The sequence below is a fragment of the Theropithecus gelada genome, chromosome 11 (genome assembly GCF_003255815.1).
Source record: "Theropithecus gelada isolate Dixy chromosome 11, Tgel_1.0, whole genome shotgun sequence".
Taxonomy (NCBI): Eukaryota; Metazoa; Chordata; class Mammalia; order Primates; family Cercopithecidae; genus Theropithecus; species Theropithecus gelada.
The window spans coordinates 74468467-74488295 of NC_037679.1; positions in this window are offsets into that span (position 1 = coordinate 74468467).

Below are 19829 nucleotides of genomic sequence, written 5' to 3' on the forward strand. Positions count from 1 at the left end.
GACTTCCAATGCTTAAGAGACCAGAGACTCAACTTACATCAGCATCAGTTAGGATGCCTTCAGACGCAATTAACAGAAAAGCCAGTTCACCTTGCATTAAACCTTGGAGATGTTTAATTTGGACATCTTCAGACACCTATAGACAGGCAGTTGCTTTCCAGGTTTGGGGCAGCCACTCCACTGGACATCAAGGTAAGCCCTGCCCATTCATCTACTCCCCCAAGCTCAACGCATTCACTTCCCTTCCTGTTCATCAACTCATGCCTTCAAAATGGTGGCCACAGCTCCAAGCATCATGAACTCCGTTCGAGGTAGAAAGTCTAGGAGAAAGGCAAGACCTTCTTCTGGAATCACTTTCTCCTTCGATCAATAAATAAGCAACATTTCTAGAGTCATCATAGCCTCCATCCAAGTCTCATTGATTAGAATTGGGTCACAGGCTCACTTTTAGAGAACAGTCCAAAGCAGGGGCAAAATCTGTTTGTAAGAAATAAAGGGAATGGCTGCTGGGAGGATAATCACAGTATCTCCTCACCAGCTCACCTCCAGGTATTTTCTTTCAGTGTCCTAATCTGGTGAATGGTTCAGCAAGCAGCATCCACATCACCTATTCATCAAGCCATCTCTGGATCTTCCCTGTCCTTCACTCACTCCTTTCCCAAGTCCTGGCCTGTAATACCCCTCTCTGACCCTCAAAAATCCCTCCTAGGATACTGGACACACAGCAGGTACTCAGCACATGGCAATATTCATTTTGCTGCCCCTATCATCCTGCAGCTCTAGAACCAAATTAGCAAACTAGAAAATTTCCTTTGAGAAACTCAACTTTCTAGGCTCCACTCATTATTTCAGAACAGAATACTGGTTAAATGAGCAGGTATTGGAATCATAGAACCTGGATTCAAATCTCTGCCCTGCTGTACCTTAGCTACTATGGCCCGGGGCAACCTGGTAAGACACTCTGAACCCCAGTTTTCTCATCTATAAAAGGGAAATAATTACACTCCATACTTCCTAGCGTTGCTGTGATGGTGAAGTATGATGATGCATCTAAGCACTTAGCACAGTGTCTGGTACATGCGAAGGGATGAGCAAATGCCTGCTACACTTGCTACCATTTCCCAAATGGTCAAGCCCATTGTCAGTGAACTTTATCTTCCACTGCCCCACCAAGTCAGACTCACCTCAGGAACTTTTCTTCCATCCTGATTTCAATGGATGTTTCCCCCGCCCAACCCCATCCTAAGGACACCGGGGACTCTAGGCAAGATTTAGAGAGCCACTGGCTTCCCCTTGCGAAGTGGAGATCACACCCCAGTCCTCACGAGTCCTGGGGCCAGCCCGAAGCCTCAGGAATTGCGTCTGATTTCTACTGGTTTAGATGGAAATCAGGCAAGAGACTTCTCAGCAGCATCTTTTATATTTATTTCTGGTCAGATCAAAGGTCCTCTTGGCAACCTGTCTTGACGTCTTAATTCCTGTTTTTCTTAACTTAATTTTTTTTTCCTGGATGGTGTTCACTCCAAATAAGCTACTGAAAGGCCCTCTGGGGGTGAGAGAGAGATAGACAGAGACTGAGTGGGTGGAATTTAGTTATTTCTTGCTATAAATAAGTGTACAGAATTATACAGATCTCGATGGCTGGAGATCAGTCACTTATTTTCATGGTTGGAAAAAGACAAGCTTGTGGTTATTTCCAGATTCCTAGTGGTGCCCAAACTCACAAGGACACCCAGTAAAGACCGGCTTGATAAAATTCTAACAGGGATCATTTATTGAAAGGGAGTATTAACTATAATTAAGGACATGAAATTTGGAGTCTGGCATCCTGTAAATACTGGCTTGACCACTTACTAATTGTGTATCCTTGGAAAAGTGACCTCACAGCTCTGCCTCAGTTTCCACGTCTGTAAAATGGGGACAATAATAATACAACCTCATGGACTTGTTGGGAAGATTAAATGAGTTGATAAATGTAAAGTGCTTAGAGCAGTGCCTGGCACACAGTCAGCAAATATGAGTTTATTAATATCTATTGAATGGATATTGGGCATACATTATTGTGTATACAACAGTCTTTCATAACAATGTTGCCATCTATAGATCTAATCTACTCACAGATCATTTTGCAAGAGAGGAACTAGAGAAGCATAGAGACTTGAGTAATTTGGCTACAGGTACTAAGTAGCAGAATCGGAGTTCATAACCAGGTTTGCCTGATTGCCAGAAGAAGCTCTTCACGCTCTGCCTCACCTGGTTAGGCAGGACCAACTCTGTCAACAAGATAACCAGCAAGATGCCATCTCTTGACTGAGGGCAGATGGAACAAGGCTCACCTTGCCTGCTTAACTTTGAAGGGGGTTACCCCAAGCACGCAAATGAGTTGCTTTAAGCACCTCACAGCCAAAGAGATGAATCACTCCTTGCCCATCATCTCCAGCTCCCTGATGATGTTTGCAGGCAAGTTTTGGGCCTGTGTAAACGTGAAGTAGGTCAGGCCACAAGCCAAGTCTGCAAGGAGCACAAGGAGTGACTGACTGCACAGTCAGTGAAAGTTGTGGACAACTTACCAGTTCAGGAAAACTACACCTACAACACACTGGTTGCACCACCTTGGTTAGAACGAGCACCCACTGCCTATACCACTCATGGAAGTGCTGGAGTTGACATCTAGGAAAACATCGAGGCTCCTGGGGACTTAGGAAGGGGACACGCTGGTATGTTTACATGTTCCTTGATAAAAATACAGCCCAAAACACATGTTTACCACTGAACTTCAAAACCGTTCCGAAGATATCAGTCACTCTTCTACTACAAAGTAGACCTTTGAAGACTTCTCGGAGAATAAAATCTTGAAGGGCCTCAGTGTTCTCTCTGGGGATGTCAAAGATATGTGTCAGAACTGGACAGGGCAATGATGAAGCAGCCTGGGATGTCTTCCTATACCCAGGAAAAAAAAAAAAAGACTTTGTTTTGTTTTCTGTCTTTTCTTTCCCTGATTTGTGATTCGTTTTTTCCCTCTTAAAAGATTTATTTGGCCACCTGTGTTCCCATGGAAATAGCAGCCACGCACATTTATTGAGCAAACCCTACAGCTAAGAGAAATGCAAATCCCTTTGTATGTGTCATCCCCTTTAAATCCACAACATTCCAGGCCAGGTGAGGTGTCTCACACCTGTAATTCCAGCCCTTTGGGAGGCCGAGGCGGGAGGATCACTTGAGGCTGGAAGTTTTGAGACCACTCTAGGCAAAAAATCAAGATGTTATCTCTACAAAAAGTACAAAAATTAGCCGGGCATTGTGTCATGCACCTGTAGTCCCAGCTACTCAGGAAGCTGAAGTAGGAAGATCGCTTGAGCACAGAAAGTCAAGACCGTAGTGAGCTATGATTGCATCACTGCACTCCAGCCTGGGTGACAGAGTCAGATTCTATCTCTTAAAAAAAAAAAAAAAAAAAAAAATGTGCAACATACCTGTGGGTTGGTACTAATGGGTAACGGTGCCCATTTTACAAATCAAAACACCAAGACACTTGCCCAGTGTCAACTCAGTGCATGAATGGAGGTGCTAGGTTTGGAATCAACATGTATCTCCAAAGCCCATATTCCTACCCTCTGCTATCCTGTCTCCTGACACTTTATTCAGATCTGTTTTTAAAAGTCCTAACACAATATATCATAATTTTTCCTATTATGTGTCTGTTTCATTTGGTAACAGTAAAATTAATTCTAACCACCATGTATTAAATAAGCACTTACATGTATCAGGTACTGTGCAGGTGAATTTATACGCATTTTCTCTGATCCTGCTGACAGTCCTGTGAGTTGGGTGTCAGGTGTTCCATTATACAGATGAGCAAACAAGTTCAGAGAGGTTAAGTGTGTGGCCCCAGGCTAAGGAGCTGGTGAGTGGTAGAGCCAGTTTTATGAATCAGGTTTGATGGGCCCAAGGCCTATGTGCTTTGTCCTGTGCCTTAGCAACTCCCACTGGTTGTCAGCTTATCAAGGGCTGGGCTGGCATTTTATGTTCTTAGTGTCTCTGGAACCCAGCAAAGTGTCTGGCTGTGAACTAGGTGGACTGCAAAAAAAAAAAAAAAAAGTAGAATCAAGGGACCAAGTCAGTCATCCCCGTGCTCTACTAAATGTAGAGTTTAAAGTACAAGATGGTGCATAAACAGTGGAAAAAAGGATGTATATTTTTTAATGGATCAATTAGAGAAAGTTGAAAATAAGGAATTGTGCTCATCTCTTATATGCAAAATGACTGAGTCCTGGATATGTACTGGAGCCCAGCAAATACCTGTTGAATGAATACACTCATATAAAGAGATCAACACTCAGCTATTTAGTAGGCACCTCAAACTTGCTATTTCCACAACTATGCTGATTATTGTCCCTGCATAACCACTCCTTCCACCATCTACCCTATTTCCATAATTGCAAACTCTATCCTTCTCATCATCCTCGACTCCTCTTTCTCTCACCCCACATTAATCCAGCAGCAGGTCCTACCTGCTCTACTTTCAGAATATCACCTGAAATCTGACCACGTCTCACCTCTCCCACAGCTACTTCCCTGGTCCAAGCCATCGTCACCTCTCACTCGGGCTGTGGCACCAACCTTCTCACTGGTCACTCTGTGGCATCCCGTATTCTCCTCTTCATAGCCAGGGGGATCCTGTTACATCCTAAACCAGACCATGTCTCTTCTCTATTCAAAATGAGCAGCATGCTGCAGCCTCATGACATTTGCACTACAGCCCCCTCTGCTTGGAATTCTCTGCTACAGAAATCTGAAAAGCATGCTCCCTCTTTCCCTTCCTTCAGGCCACTGCTCTGCCATCTGTCACCTTCTCAGTGAGCCTTCTCTGAATACCCTTTATAAAATAGAACCCTCTCCACACCCCAGCACCCAGCCTTCTCTATCTTCCTTCACCTGCTTTCTTTTCCCCCATAGTCATGTTCCATTTGTATCTATTTAACACCTATGATGTACCAGCACATAAACTTCACAAGGGCAGAAATATGTCTTTCCCAACAAAATCTTAGGCACCCAGAACAATTCTGGCAAGGAGTAAATATTTGCTGAATGAATGAATAGTTTCTCTTTGCTCTGGAATGCGTAGGGGTTAGTCCAGAAGGGTACACTATTACTGAGAGCAAAGTTGTTCCATAGAACTTTCTAGAATGATGGAAATGTTCTACATCTGTGTTACTCATCCAATACAATAGCTACCTGTCGCTATGTGGTTAGGAGCACTTGAAATGTGTGTAGGACAACTGAGGAACTAAATATTTTTTAAATTCATAGACTTCAGTTTTTAGAGCAGTTTTAGGTTAACAGAAACACTGAGCACAAAGTACAGAGAAAAGGCAGTATTTTGTATTTTGCGTTAGTTTATTTAAATAGCTATATGTGGCTAGTGGCTACCATACTGGACAGAAGTGACTTAGACTGAGACTAGGAAGGAAGGCTACTACCTCCCTCACCGCCTGTGTAAGCATCAGTCCCAGGAGGGAGCCTGTGGAAGGTCTGCCAGGTTTTCCTCCTGAGGACTCACCAGGGCCCCAAAGGCGGAGTCAGCCTTCCAAGCAGACAAGTTTGCAGATCCAACTTTAGGAAAGAAGGAAGCAGAGAGTGCAGCATAGAGAATCTTCAATGAAGATGTGCCAGTTGCTAAGAGAGGCCCCTGGCCAACTCAAGTACATGTACGTCTTCTGATGATTCAGCCTTAGTGGGCCCCATCAAACTCATCTTCTTCCCACATCATCCTCACCCCCTTCCACTCCTTTATGCTCTTCCTCTCATCTCTCCTCGTCATCCCTGGGGCCCAAAATTGTTTCCTCTGCTTCACAGCTGGGCTAAGGGGTACCTTGGGCCCTTCTGCTCAAATCTGGCTTTTGGTTTCCATAACAACCAGTAAAGCACACAGCGCTAAATACAACAAAGATTTCTCTCTCTCTCTCTTTCTCTCTCTCTCTCTCTCTCTCTATATATATATACACATACACACACACACATCACATCTATATATATGCACACACATATATATAGCACACACATGAATGAATGCAGACATATACACACACACACACACACACACACACATATATTCACTCACATATTTAGGGTAAAGTGTAAGATGGGTAGGAGGACTGAAGTCCAAAAAAGAACGTAAATAAACCTCGACAACAAATAGAGACCATTCTAGGGAAGAGCAAAGGAACATGGAGCTGCCTATAATTAGCAGCTGCCACATCCCAAAACAAAAATCAGACATTCAGGCCTTGCAGCTTTGTTGTCATAGAAATGGGGCCCCAGATCCCTCAGGCTGTCTTCCTAAAGCGATTCTGTCCCTGACCATGCCCACATCAAAGGAAGCCTCCCCAACTTTCTTTGTGTTGTACATGATACCCAGGACCCTACCATGTCTCCAAAAGGGGCAGGCAAGAAAAGGAAAAGACCCAGTAGAAAAAAAATTAAGAAGTGTCTCAATCCAGACAAGCTGGCTTCTCGTGAGATACAGCAGGAGAAGGATTTAGCCAAGTAGCATCTTGGGGACTTTCTAACTTGTGGATGTGTTTATTGATTATTGGAGGCTGCCACTGGTCACTTTTTTTACATTTGTTTTTATTCTTTTTTTCCTACACACTACAAGCAAGCTTCCAGTCATATTGTTCTTACAGTTTTACTTCCTATTTTTACCCATTTAATATTAGAAAGTAAATGTTGCCACATGTTACATGTATTTTTGCATAGCTGTCTCTATTAGTCAGGGTCCAGGCTAGAGACAGATAGCACCCCAGTTATTTCAAGAGAGTGATGTGGTTTGGATTTATCTTCCCGCCCTAATCTAATGTTGAATTGTAATCTCCAATGTTGGGGGTGGGACCTGGTGGGAGGCAATTGGATCATGGGAGTGGATTTCCCCCTTGCTGTTCTCGTGATAGCAAGTGAGTTCTCATGAGATCTGGTTGTTTCAAAGTGTGTAGCATCTCCCGCTTCACTCTCTTTTCCTCTTACTCCAGCCGTGTAAGACATGCTTGCTTCCCCTTCACCTTCTACTATGATTGTAAGTTTCCTGAGGCCTCCCCAGCCATGTTACCTGTACATCCTGCAGAACCATAAGCCAATTAAACCTCTTTTCTTTATAAATTACCCATCTCAGGTAGTTATTTATAGCAATGCGAGAACGAACTAATACCAAGACAGAATGTACCATAAGGAATTGTTAAGCAGGCAGTAGAGGAGAATCTTATGTATCATGTCAAAATTACTTTTACTGTCTCCTGGAGGTGGCTAGCTCATTGACTGTCACCCCAAAATTTGCAAACTCACCAGCAGCAGGAGAAGGATAAAGTTTTCTCTGCAATGTGAATCATCCTACATGACTTATTGATCAATCACAGTAAAGTGAAAAGACATATAAGGCATAATGAGCTATCACCAAGATAACCACTTGAGAAGCAATGTCCACACCTATGACCAGGGAACAAAGGAAAGATGTTGGTACCATTAAACTTGATTTGTAAGGCTAAACATAGGCATAGCATAGCAGAGACCCAGACTTCTGAAAATAAGGCACGATCTGGATGGTTTACTGGAATCCTTGAGGAAGCCCAGTGAGATTAGTTCTGATAGAGTGCAAAACAGCAAAGTAGATTCAGAAGCTGCTACTGAAATTAACCCTTCGACTGGGGTGACTCTGACAGCAACAGCAAGCAACCAGGAAGAAGCAAGACTCTTCTTTTCCTCCAGGCTTCTCATTGTTTTTCACACCCACCTACTGACACAACTTTCCACAGAAAAGTGGGTACACAGTCTTTTTCCCAGGATCACAAAGCCAAACATAGAAGGATGGGATTGGAGATGAGAGGCAATAGCTCATCATTAAGCAGATGTTACATACTTTAACCAGTCCCCCATGTTGAACATTCAGGTTGTCTCTAACTCTTTGGTGTTATAAGTTGGGTTTCAGTAGGGCATCTTCTGCATCGATAAAATATTATTCCCTCGTAATGTGTTCCCCAAAGTAGAATTAATTTGCTAAACATTATGGGCATTTTTAAGGTTCTTGATACCTATGACCAAAATATTTCCCTTAAAACTATCAACTTCAGTTCTATCTGTCAATAACCATTCTAAATCTAAATCCATTATTGTGAAATTAATTTACTGATGCAATCCTTTCAGGTCACCAAAACTTAACTGCCTTTCTCTGCTTATCACCAGCCCACAGTAAACGTTTCTCTTCTCTGAATCTGCATAATATGGTCCCTCTTATTCATTTGCCACTCACTTCATTCTCTGTGATTCTACTTTTCTTATTTCTCTAACTAGTCAGCCAAGCACACTGTTGTTAAGAGAGAGAGCTCTGAAGCAGACTACCAATTTGCATACTAGATTTCAACCTGTACTGGCTGTGTGACTGCAGGCAAGTAACTGATTCTCTCGAAGCCCCACTTTCTTGTCAATATAATGAAAAGAAATAGTTCTATGTACTTCAGAGGATTATGAGGGTCAAATATGATATTTGAGCAAGGAATCAGATATAGCATGATTTCAGTAAATGATACCTATTGCTGTTGTAATTTTTGATATCATTCTTATTAGACAGTAAACTGATTGAGGGCAAGAATCATGTCTTAGAATTCTTTTCTATCTCTTTTCTTATCTTAGCAACCTTTTATTAGATTTTAAGAAACTGACACTCAGACAAGTTAGCTTAAGCAATGAGGGTTTATCATAAAATTGAGGAATCTCAACAAACTCAATTTTAAGAAGCAGAATGCAATTCTATGGGACTGTCAGTCTTTCTCTTATGGGTCATGTGTTTGCTCATCTCTGCTGTATCACACTTTGATTTCTCTTCCCTTGACCAGGTTACTTTATACATTGGCTCTTTTTCTGCATGCTCTGAGCCATCAGGAGACATTGGGTTCAACCATGCATGACCTTACAGACTCTTTGTCCTTAGTCCCATGTCTCTTAGTTTAATTCCTGAAAAGAAAAAGAAAGATTGACTTGAGTTGTATCTATAAACTATCACTGGCCCAATCAGATAAGGCCAGGGATCACAGATCACCTGGCACAATTATGGATGCCTCAGTTTACTGTGTCAGGAAAGGTGGGAAAATGGTCTTCAGGGATGCTAATTGACATGCCTACTTCTGTCATGCCTCATCCAGAACACCGAGGAAGCCAACACAGTTAGATTGCTTGGGAGTAGCTAAAAACAAAAAGAAGCAGGGCCTCTCAACAATCAGCACACAGATCTCAACAGCTGACTTGCAGTCCCAGTGGAAAACCTGTCCTTGGCCACTGGCAGCAGGACCACGTGTCCATACCCTCCAGGAAGAGGACCACCTGCAGATGCCAGCAATAGGCCCACCAACCTGCAGACCCCAGCACCAAGCCCTACCACCTGTGGGTCCAAGTACTAGGCCCATTTGCCTGCCTGTGGCCCTCAGCAGAAGACTTGTTCACGCAAAGACCCTGACAGCAAGTTCACTTGCAGAGGCCAGCAGCAGACCCACCCATAGACACAGGCACCAAGTCCATCTGCCCACCCACCTGTGGATCCTGGAAGTGGGCCCCACTGTGGTCTCCAACAAACAGCTCACTCAGAATCTTTGGCCACGCTGACTAATAAAGGGCCTCCCATTCCAGACTGTAAAGACTGAAAGAGGTGACTACTTCTTCAAATGCACAATCACAAACACAAGACTACAAGGATTACAAAGAATTAGGGAAATTCAACACTACTGTAGAAATAAAATAAGTCTCCAGTAACAGATGCTAAAGAAATGAATATCTAAAGAAATGAGAATGTCAGGTGCCTGACAAAGAATTCCAAATTGTTGTCCTAAAGGAGCTTAGTGAACTGCAAGAGAACACAGATAGACAACTGAATAAAATCAGAAAAGCAATACATAAGCAAAATGAGAAGTTCAACAAAGATAAAGAAATAATTAAAAGGAACCAAACAGAAATTCTGGAGCTAAATAATACACTGACTGAACTGAAAAAATTAATACAGAACTTCAACTGTAAATGCAATCAAGTATTTGAGTTTAATCAGTGAACTCAAACAGAAGTCATTTGAAATTACCCAGTCAAAGGAACAAAAAGCAAAAGAGTGAAAAGAGTGAAGAATATCTATGGGACTTTTGGGACACTATCGGACCAAAATAATTATGGATTATTAGAGTCCCAAAAGAAGAAGAGAAAGAGAAGGAAACTTCATTTAAATAAATTATGACAAAAAATTTCCTCCATCTGGTGAGGGAAATGGGCATCCAGATTCATGAAGCCTAAAGAATTCCATATAGGCTAATCCTAAAGAGATCTACACAAGACACATCAAAATTAAATTATAAAAAATCAAAGACAGAGAGAGTTTTGAAAACAGCAAGAGAAAAGAGGCTCATTTTGTACAAGGAAATCTGCCTGATACTATCAGTGGATTCCTTAGCAGAAATCTTGTAGACCAAGAGACAGTGAAACGATATATTCAAAGTATTTTTAAAAAGCTAAAAAAGAATGCCATACCAAGATAAACTGTTCTTTAAAAAAGAAGGATTGATAAAGACTATCTGACAAACAAAAACTGAGGTTTATCACTTCTAGACCTGCCGTAAAAAAAGTACTAGAAGTTTCTTTAGTTGAAACAAAGGGAAGATTAACAGTAAAATAAAAGCATATGGAAGTATAAATTTCACTGGTAAGGGCAAACATATAGAAAATATAGGATAATGTAATACTGTAATGGTGGTGCCTAAATCAGTTTTTAACTTTTATACTCTCATATAAAATTTAAAGGACAAAAGTATTAAGAGTAACAATAGCTACCAAAAAATGTTAATGGATACACAGTAGAAAAATAAGTAAATTATGACACCAATTATACAAAGTTGTGGCAGGGGAACAAAGTGTAGAATTTTTGTATGCAATTAAAGTTAAGTAGTTATCAGCTTAAAATAGACTGTTACAATTATAAGATGTTTTATGCAAGCCTCATAGCAACCAAAAGAAAAAAAACTGTTTCAGATACAAAAAAGATAAAGAGAAAAGAATCAAAGTATGTAGCTACAAAAGCAAAATCACAAAAGAAGATAGCAAGAGAGGAAGGGAGGAGCAAAAGACTTAAAAAACAAACAGAAAACAACAAATATGGTAAAGTTGCAGGATACAAAATCAACATAAAAAATCAATAGTGCTTCTATACACTAACAATAAACTATTCAAAAAAGAAATTAAGAAAACAATTCCATTTACAATAGTATGAAAATAATACTTAGGAATAAAGTTAACCAAGATGGTAAAAGACTCATACAGTGAGAACTATAAAACACAGATGAAATGAATTAAAGCAGACACAAAAAAATGGAAAAATATTCCAAATTTGCAGATCGAAAGACTTGTTAAAGTACCCACACTACCCAAAGTTATCTACAGATTCAATGCCATCTCCATAAAAATTCCAATGGTATTTTCTTTCTACATTGTTTTACAAAAATAGAAAAACAATCCTAAAATTTATAGGAAACCACAAAAGATCCCAAATAACCAAAGCAATTTTGAGCAAGAAAAATAAAGCTGGAGACACCACAGTTCCTGATTTCAAAATATATTACAAAACTACATTAATCTAAACATTATGATATTGGCATAAAAACAGATATATAACCAAATGGAATAGAATCAAAAGCCCAGAAATAAACCTATTATGTATGGTCAACTGATCTTTGACAAGGGTGCCAAAAATACACGATGGGGAAAGAACAGTTTCTTCAAGAAACAGTGCTGGGAAAACGGAATATCCACATGCAGAAGAATGAAATTGGACCACGATCATACAACATCCACAAAAATAATCTTGAAATGATTAAAAATGTAGTCATAAGGCCTGACACTCTAGAGGAAAAGATAGAGGAACAGTGTCTTGATATTGGTCTTGGCAATTATTGCTTTGATATGACACTAAAAGGCAACAAAAGCTCAAATACAAGTGGTGCTGTATCAAATGAAAAAGCTTCTGCACAGCAAAGGAAGCAATCAACAAAATTAAAAGAAAGCAATCAACCAAATTACCTCTGGAACAGGAGAAAATATTTAGAAACCATATGTTTGATGAAAGGTCAATAGCTTGATACATAAGGAACGCTTACAAACTCTCCACACACACACACATGTAATATATATACATATTATATATACACACACATCCATATATACATATATATAATTTTTAAATGAGCAGTGGAACTGCATATACATTTTACTAAAGGAGATACACAAATGACCCAGAGATACATGAAAAGATGCTCAACATCACTAATCATCACGGAAATAAACATCAAAACCACAAGGAACTATCACCTTACACGTGTTACATCTGTTTTGGCTATTATCCAAAACAGAAAAAAGTACAAGTGTTGGCAGGGATGTGGAGAAAAGAAAGCCCTGGTATACTGTTGTTGGGAATGTAAATTGGTACAGCCACTATAGAAAACAGTATGGAGGTTCTTTAAGAAATAAAAAGTAGAACTACCATAAAATTTTGCAATTCTCTTCTGAGTATATGTCTAAAACAAATAAAATCAGAATCTCAAAGAGATATCTACACTTCCTTGTTCACTGCAGCATTATTTACAACAGCCAAGTCATGGAAGCAACCTCAATGGCCATCTATGAATGAATGGATGAAGAAAATGTTTTATTTTTATGAAATATTTTATATATATTCGAATATATATTAATATTAATATTATTTGGCCCTAATAAAGAAGAAAATACTGCTGTTTGCAACAACATGAAAAAATCTGGCCCATCTACTTTATAATAGAATTAACATGTCAGCTGCTTACTATTGAGTAATACTGTGTATTACTTGCACTACACAGTGTAGGTAATTTATAGGCTATCAAGAAGTAGAAAATTCAGCAGGAAAATGATGTAACATCTTCATCATTTTACTGTATAGTGTATACAGTTTTACACTATACTGTGCAGGTAATTTATAGGCTATCAAGAAGTGGGGGAAGAACCTTTATCCTTTTTGGTCACCATGGTATTCCCTATTCCTTGCACAAGATTGAGCACATTGCTGATTAACATACCTATTGGGTGGAAGAATAAATAAACCAGTGAGTGAGTGAGTGAGTAATGGACAGATGGATGGACGGATGGATAGATGGATGGATGGATGGATGGATGGATGGATGGATGGATGAGTGAATCAGTAAGGAACTATGAGTATTCCATTTTGAGCTGCAGTGATTTAAAGTTTAGCCTGCTCCCCATCTCAATTCTCAGGGTAATTTTTTTGTTTTTCCAGAGCTGAGGCAAATAGTATCCAAACCAAGGAACAGCTGTGATACTCACCAATGACCTCCCTAAATATAGATATCCTTTCAAAGGAAGAACTGAACTGAGGTCCCATAGCACTATAATCCTCTGATTTCATAATATGAAAAGAAATAAATGTGGTTTACATATGCTGGGCAAGCCAACAATAAATCACTGGGCAGGGAGAGAGGCTGGTTTTCCTCTTTTTCCCAAAACCAAGAGGAAGATAATGGAGCAGGAGGGTGAGAAGAGAGAGGTAAAGGAACAGAGCAGAGAAGGAAGAGTGAGCAAGGAAGAAGAGAAAGATGGAAACAGGGCCATTTTCTGAGCTTTCTAGATGTCATATGCTGTACACATATGATGTCATTTATTTACTCAGCAAATACGTCTTGAGTCAGGCAGTCTCCTGTGGCACTGGGGACACAGCAGTGAATAAAATGAATATATTTCTGCTTCCATGGAGCTTATATTTTAGTAGGAAAACCTGACTTTGCTCCAGTAAGACCTGAACTCAGAAAGCTAGATTTTAAGTGCAGGCAGCCTTCACATATGAGAAAACCAAGGTACAAAAAGTTTAGCAACTTGCTAGGATAATTATCAAAGCCTTTACAAATGAGCTATACATAAGAAGAGAAAAAAATTGTGTGAATGCATAAATGAAGGAAAAACGCATTCATATCCCTCCTTTCTATACAGAATATTACCTCCTTCAGGGCAAGGATCAAGCTCACTTTACTGTATAGATCTCTCTCTCTCACACACACACACACACACACACACACACACTTCCTGCAAATAATCTATCCCTGTTAAATCGACAGTGTGATGGTAGGGAACTTCATATATTCCAAATAAATTCATATCATTTTGGCTCTGACTTGACTCCCCCAGGGAGATAAACAACTTTTCTCTGATTAAGCAATACTCACACTCTTGATTGTTTTTAGATGAAATAATTAGCATCAGCAAAATGACACGGAGATTTATTTTGCACCCAGGCCTTTTCCACATGCTAATGAAATCTTTACACAGTGTGTTAATTGGGCTCAGTAGCTAGGCAAATCCTGAAATGTCCTGCCCAAGGGAGGCGAAAACAACCCCATAGAGAAGATGGGATTGAAAGGCCAACATTCACATGAGCCTTCAAGCTTCCCAGACTGATCCAGTGGTTCTGATTCCCTTAAAAGACCCAAACCACCAACTTCTTCCTTCATTTCAATAGATGGTCCTGTTTTCCTCTGTATATGTCTAATCTGTCATTGAAGCCTACCCACTCGACCTCAAAAATATTCCTTGAAAGTGTCCAATTTTCCATAAATCAACTCTCACTTCCCAGTCCGAGCCACCATGGCATCTTACTTAGCAACCCAAGTGGTCTCCCCACATTTGCCTTGCCCTTCCAATCCATCCTTCACACTGCAGCCAGATGGGCATATTAGAAAGCAAATTTTATTAAGCTCTGCACTTCAATTTTTTAAATTTAATTTTAAGTTCCAGGATATATGTGCAGGATGGTTACATAGGTAAATATGTGCCATGGTCATTTGCTGGATCTATCAACCCATCACCTAGGTATTAAGCCCTGCATGCATTAGCTATTTATCCTGATGCTCTTCCTCCCCTTGCCCCCACCCTCACAGGCCCCAGTGTGTGTTGTTCCCCTTCCTTTGTCCATGTGTTCTCATTGTTCAGCTCTCACTTATAAGTGAGAAAATGTGGTGTTTGGTTTTCTGTTCCTGTGTTAGACTGCTGAGGATAATGCCTTCCAGCTCCAACCATGTCCCTGCAAAGACATGATCTCATTCCTTTTTATGGCTGCGTAGTTTTCCATGGTGTATACCACATTTTCTTTATCCAGTCTATCATTGATGGGCATTTGAGTTGATTCTACATTTTCGCTATCATTGACTCCTCAGAGTCCCCAAGATAAGAGCCAGAATCTCTTCCGTGGCCCATATGGGACTGCAAGACATGACTGGTCTTACCTTCCTGACTCAGTTCTCATCACCCTGTATTCATTGCATCACACTGGTCTTCCTCCATGTTCAGACTCTATTTTCTTTGCCTCCTACATGCATATGGCTCTCTATGCCTGGAACACATTCTTGCTCACTCTTTGTATCCATCAGCTGTGCTGCATAACAAATCACCCAGAAACTTCGCTTAAACAAAAACTAAAAGCAAAATACATTTATTATTTCAAAGTTTTTAATGGCTCAGGAGTCTGGGCCTGACTTAGCTGAGTCTTCTGCTTTGGGCTTCTCAAAAGGCTGCAATCAGTTTGTCACCTAGGACTGGAGTCTCATCTGAAAGCTCAGCTATGGGAGGATCCACTTCTAAACCATTGGGCTTTTGACAGGATTCAGTTCCTCATGCACTGTTGGACTGAGAGCCTTCATTCCTTGCTGGCTGTTGGCTGGAGGCTACTCTCCATTCCCTGCCACGTAAGCTTCTCCAACATAGTTGTTTCATCTAAGCATGCAAACCAAGATGGTAATAGAGAGAATCTGCTTGCAAGACAAAAGCTGCAGTCTTATGAAATGGCATCACAGAAGTGCCACCATGTCACCTTGGCCTTATTCTATTAGTTAGAGCAAGTCACAGGTCCCACCCACATTCAAGGAGACAGGATAACATGAGGTATCCAGAGGCAGGGATCACAGAGACCATCCTAAAGTCTGTCTGCCACATGTCCCATTAGCCTGACAGGAGAATTTTTTCCCTTGAATCTTTTCTGACATGTCACTGCCTTAGAGGAGCCTTCCCAACTAAAATTATTCCCACCTGTTATATGCCCATGCAGTGGCCTGTATTTTCCTTCAATTACACCTGTGTACTTTTAATGACTTGCTTCATGGTTGTCTTCAGGGAACACATCTGTTTAGAGCTACATATCCAAAGTCTAGCTCAGACAGTAACTGCCCTATTCTGATGCTCAACGTATGTATGAATGTGCTTTTGAATGAATGACCAAACAGAAGTGTCCTGAGTGTCATGATCTGTTCACACATTTGTCCTAAACTGAGCAACTTAAAAACTACCCAGACACTCACATACTGGCCCTCTCAGTATCTCTGCCTGACTTGGTCCTCCCTACTCCATTATTAATACTACGGTGGGAGAACAAGATCCTGGAAAACTTTAGGAACATTCCAAAGTAGAATTATTCACCCTGGGAAACACTCCCATGCTCCGTCTTAAAATGTATACTCTTTCCTATTCAGTGATGTTGATACATCAATCCATACACTGAAAGGAAAATTGAACCCATTGTTAACATTCAGTATTAGTCCAGGAAGGAAAGAGAAGCCCAAGTCACTCCTGAGCACCTGCCACATGCCCAGCACCATGTTATGTTAATACTTGCAAAATCTTTGCAGATAAGGACTTATGTCTCCATTTTTCAAATAGGAAAACAAGTTGAGAGGGGACTTGAATTTTGCAGTGGTGTGCTGGTAAACTTGATGGTGTGAGGGAGCTTGATTCTAGTCTTTGCTGATTTTCTCCATGCAGATATTCTCACCATGGCCAATCTTAACCTACTCATGGCTTCACAACTAACTCACACAATTCTTGAAAATTTTTCCAGCTGATTCTTGCAAGCCCATGAATGCTGGCTCCAGCTTACCGTTAGACCTCTTTAGGAAAAGGCCAGTGGGTTAGATTTTTTGTTTTTGTTTTTGTTTTTCTCATCTCTCATCTTCTACCAGATGGAGACGCCACTGAGATATGAAGCTTCTGGAGGCTGAGGGTTTGCCCAGCCCAGAGCCTTGCTAGAGAGTGATGCTCAGTAAATATTTGTTATGTCAGTGTAACTGGAATTTTCAAGGGCAGTCCAGAAGAAGCCAGATCACCCCCTGGCGGGATCTAAATGGGGACACAGGACACTGCAGGAACAAACACCTAGTGATACTAGAGAGCTCCCTGGTGATGACCTAGGGGACAGACGCCTGTGACAACGGCCTTCCTCTGGCTGAAGCAGCTGAACAGGAAAGAAGAAAACGAAGAGATGCCAGCTTGGTGGGGGATTGGCAAGTACACCTCTTGCTTTCCTGCCCTCCCAGCTCCTGCTGCCTCTGAGCTGTTGCCTACCAGGTGGATTTGTGGACTTAGTATCTTGGGAGTCCCAGAGAGAAGGCTGATGTCTCAGAAGTACTGGAGACACTCCTGGAACCTTCTTACCTGCCCTTAAGCTCCAGAAATAATGAAGCAGAAGGCAGGAGCTAAAGCGAATTTTCGAGGGCATTCATCTCTTTGTTTATTCATTCAGCGATCACATATTGAAGGTTATATGCTAGACGGAGTGGAGTAATGACGTTAGGCAGAAGTAGTCTTTGCAGATATCTGCACTCCCATGTTTACTGCAGCATTATTCACAATAGCCAAGATACGGAATCCACCTAAGCATCCATGAACAGATGAATGGATCAGGAAAATGTGGTGCGTATACACAACGAACTATTATTCAACCATAAAAAACATGAAATCCTAACATTTGCAACAACATGGATGGAACTGGAGGACATTATGCTGAGCATCTCAGTCACCTTGATTTGATCATTACACATTGTATGCATGTACAAAATATCACATGTACCCCATAAATATATACAACTATTATGTATCCACAACACTTAAAAACAACAACAGGCCAACAGTAGTCCTTGCCTGCAGTGGAGTCTACTATCTAGTAGGAAAGAGAGAAATAAAGTATAAAGTTAGGATATTTCTGATGCCTGCTAACCAAGGTAGCGAGGGAGGAGCAAGAGGGAGGCATCTCAAAATCCAGTCTACAGCATCAGGGAAGGCTTCCTGGAGGAAGTGGTGTCTCTACTAAAAATACAAAAAAATTATCCAGGCATGGTGGCACGCACCTGTAGTCCTAGCTACTCAGGGGGCTGAGGCAGGAGAATTGCTTGAACCGGGGAGGCAGAGGTTGTAGTGAGCCAAAATTGCGCCACTGCACTCCAGCAAGGCTCCATCTTAAAAAAAAAAAAAAAAAAAAGCTGGGTGATTCCATTGCAGATCCTCAGTTTCTCAACAAGCAGAGGCTCCATAGAAACCAGAAAGCCCAAGTCAAAGATCTAATTCAAATCTCAACTTCATACTTCATCTTTGTGAACACAAGAAAATTAGCTTCAGTTAATTTCAGCTCAGTTCATCAGTAAAATTGGAATAAAACAGCACACACGTTGTAAGAATGTAGTGAGAATAAAGGAAGATAATGTGTGCAAAACCCTAGCACAGTGCCTACCAGAGACTTTTAAAAGTCTGTCCCCCACTCTTTTACATTTTTCAACTTACTTGTAATCCTGCCACCTTGAGGAGTTCGTATATTTACGTACGAAGCTTTATGGTAATTGGCTTTGGTGAGTTGTTTGTGTAATTGGTTAGACACAATTCTGTATTGACTGTTAACAAGACTTTTTTTTTAATTCATTTTTTAACCAATTCTAAATGAAACCATCCTTCTTCCCTTACCTGAACAATAATAGATCATGCAGACACTCAGTCCCCAAAAGAGTCTTAGCGTGACTGAAGAAAACCCAATGTGAAAAATCCAACTATCGTAGTTCCACACATCTTTAAGTCCTTATATTTCAGTTCTGAGCACTAGGTGTCAAAATCTTTACCTCCCCGGCAAAATAATTATTTTCCCCTTTCTTTGGATGCTGTCATTTTCTCATTCTCAAGAATTCCTTTTCAGTTCCTCAACATTTTCCTTCTCCTCTTAGGTACTTCTAAGTCTGAATTCATTTCTAGAAAGGAAAATCAGTGGGCCTAGAATCAAGGCAGAATTCGACCTAGGATTTATCCAAAGTATCTTGGCCTGAAAAGTCTTGAGGCTACTTTTTTTCTCTTGCCGCAGTCTACTGCCTGTCTCTTCCACAACCACATTTCTAGTACACCCCATATTTGTGTTTTTGGGGGTATGCACACTTAGAAACGTGGCATTTGTATGGTTTTACTTGGGGAGAATTTAAGTTGAAACAGCCCAACAGCATGACTTTAAAATAAAACAAAACACCAGCTTCTGAGGGTCTGCAGTGGTACCGAGGCAATTAAATTATGACCATTTTGAAGGAAACGTGAGGAGAATTCTTTGGTTTATCTATCCTTTGAGACAGCCTTGCTCCTCAGCTGGGTGAAACCTCTGGCCTCATTCCGAAAACACTGCAAACTTTGCTTGGTACATATTTGCTGAGGAAAGCACACAGGTGTCTGTCCTCTGCTCAGCCTAGAAGCAGCATTAAGGGACAATGATCAGCCCCACACGAGTCATGAATTGGACTCCCTGCATCAGTAGCTGGGGACATTAGTTCTGCTTTGACATGCCTGCTCAAATTCGAGGCCACCTCTTTTTTATTTTAAAAAAGGAAACAACCATGCTTACCTTTACTCTGGAGACTTCTGGAAAGATGGGGCGATGCAATAAGATCTCTAAAATAGTGTCTCCAACTTTAATGTGCACATATGTC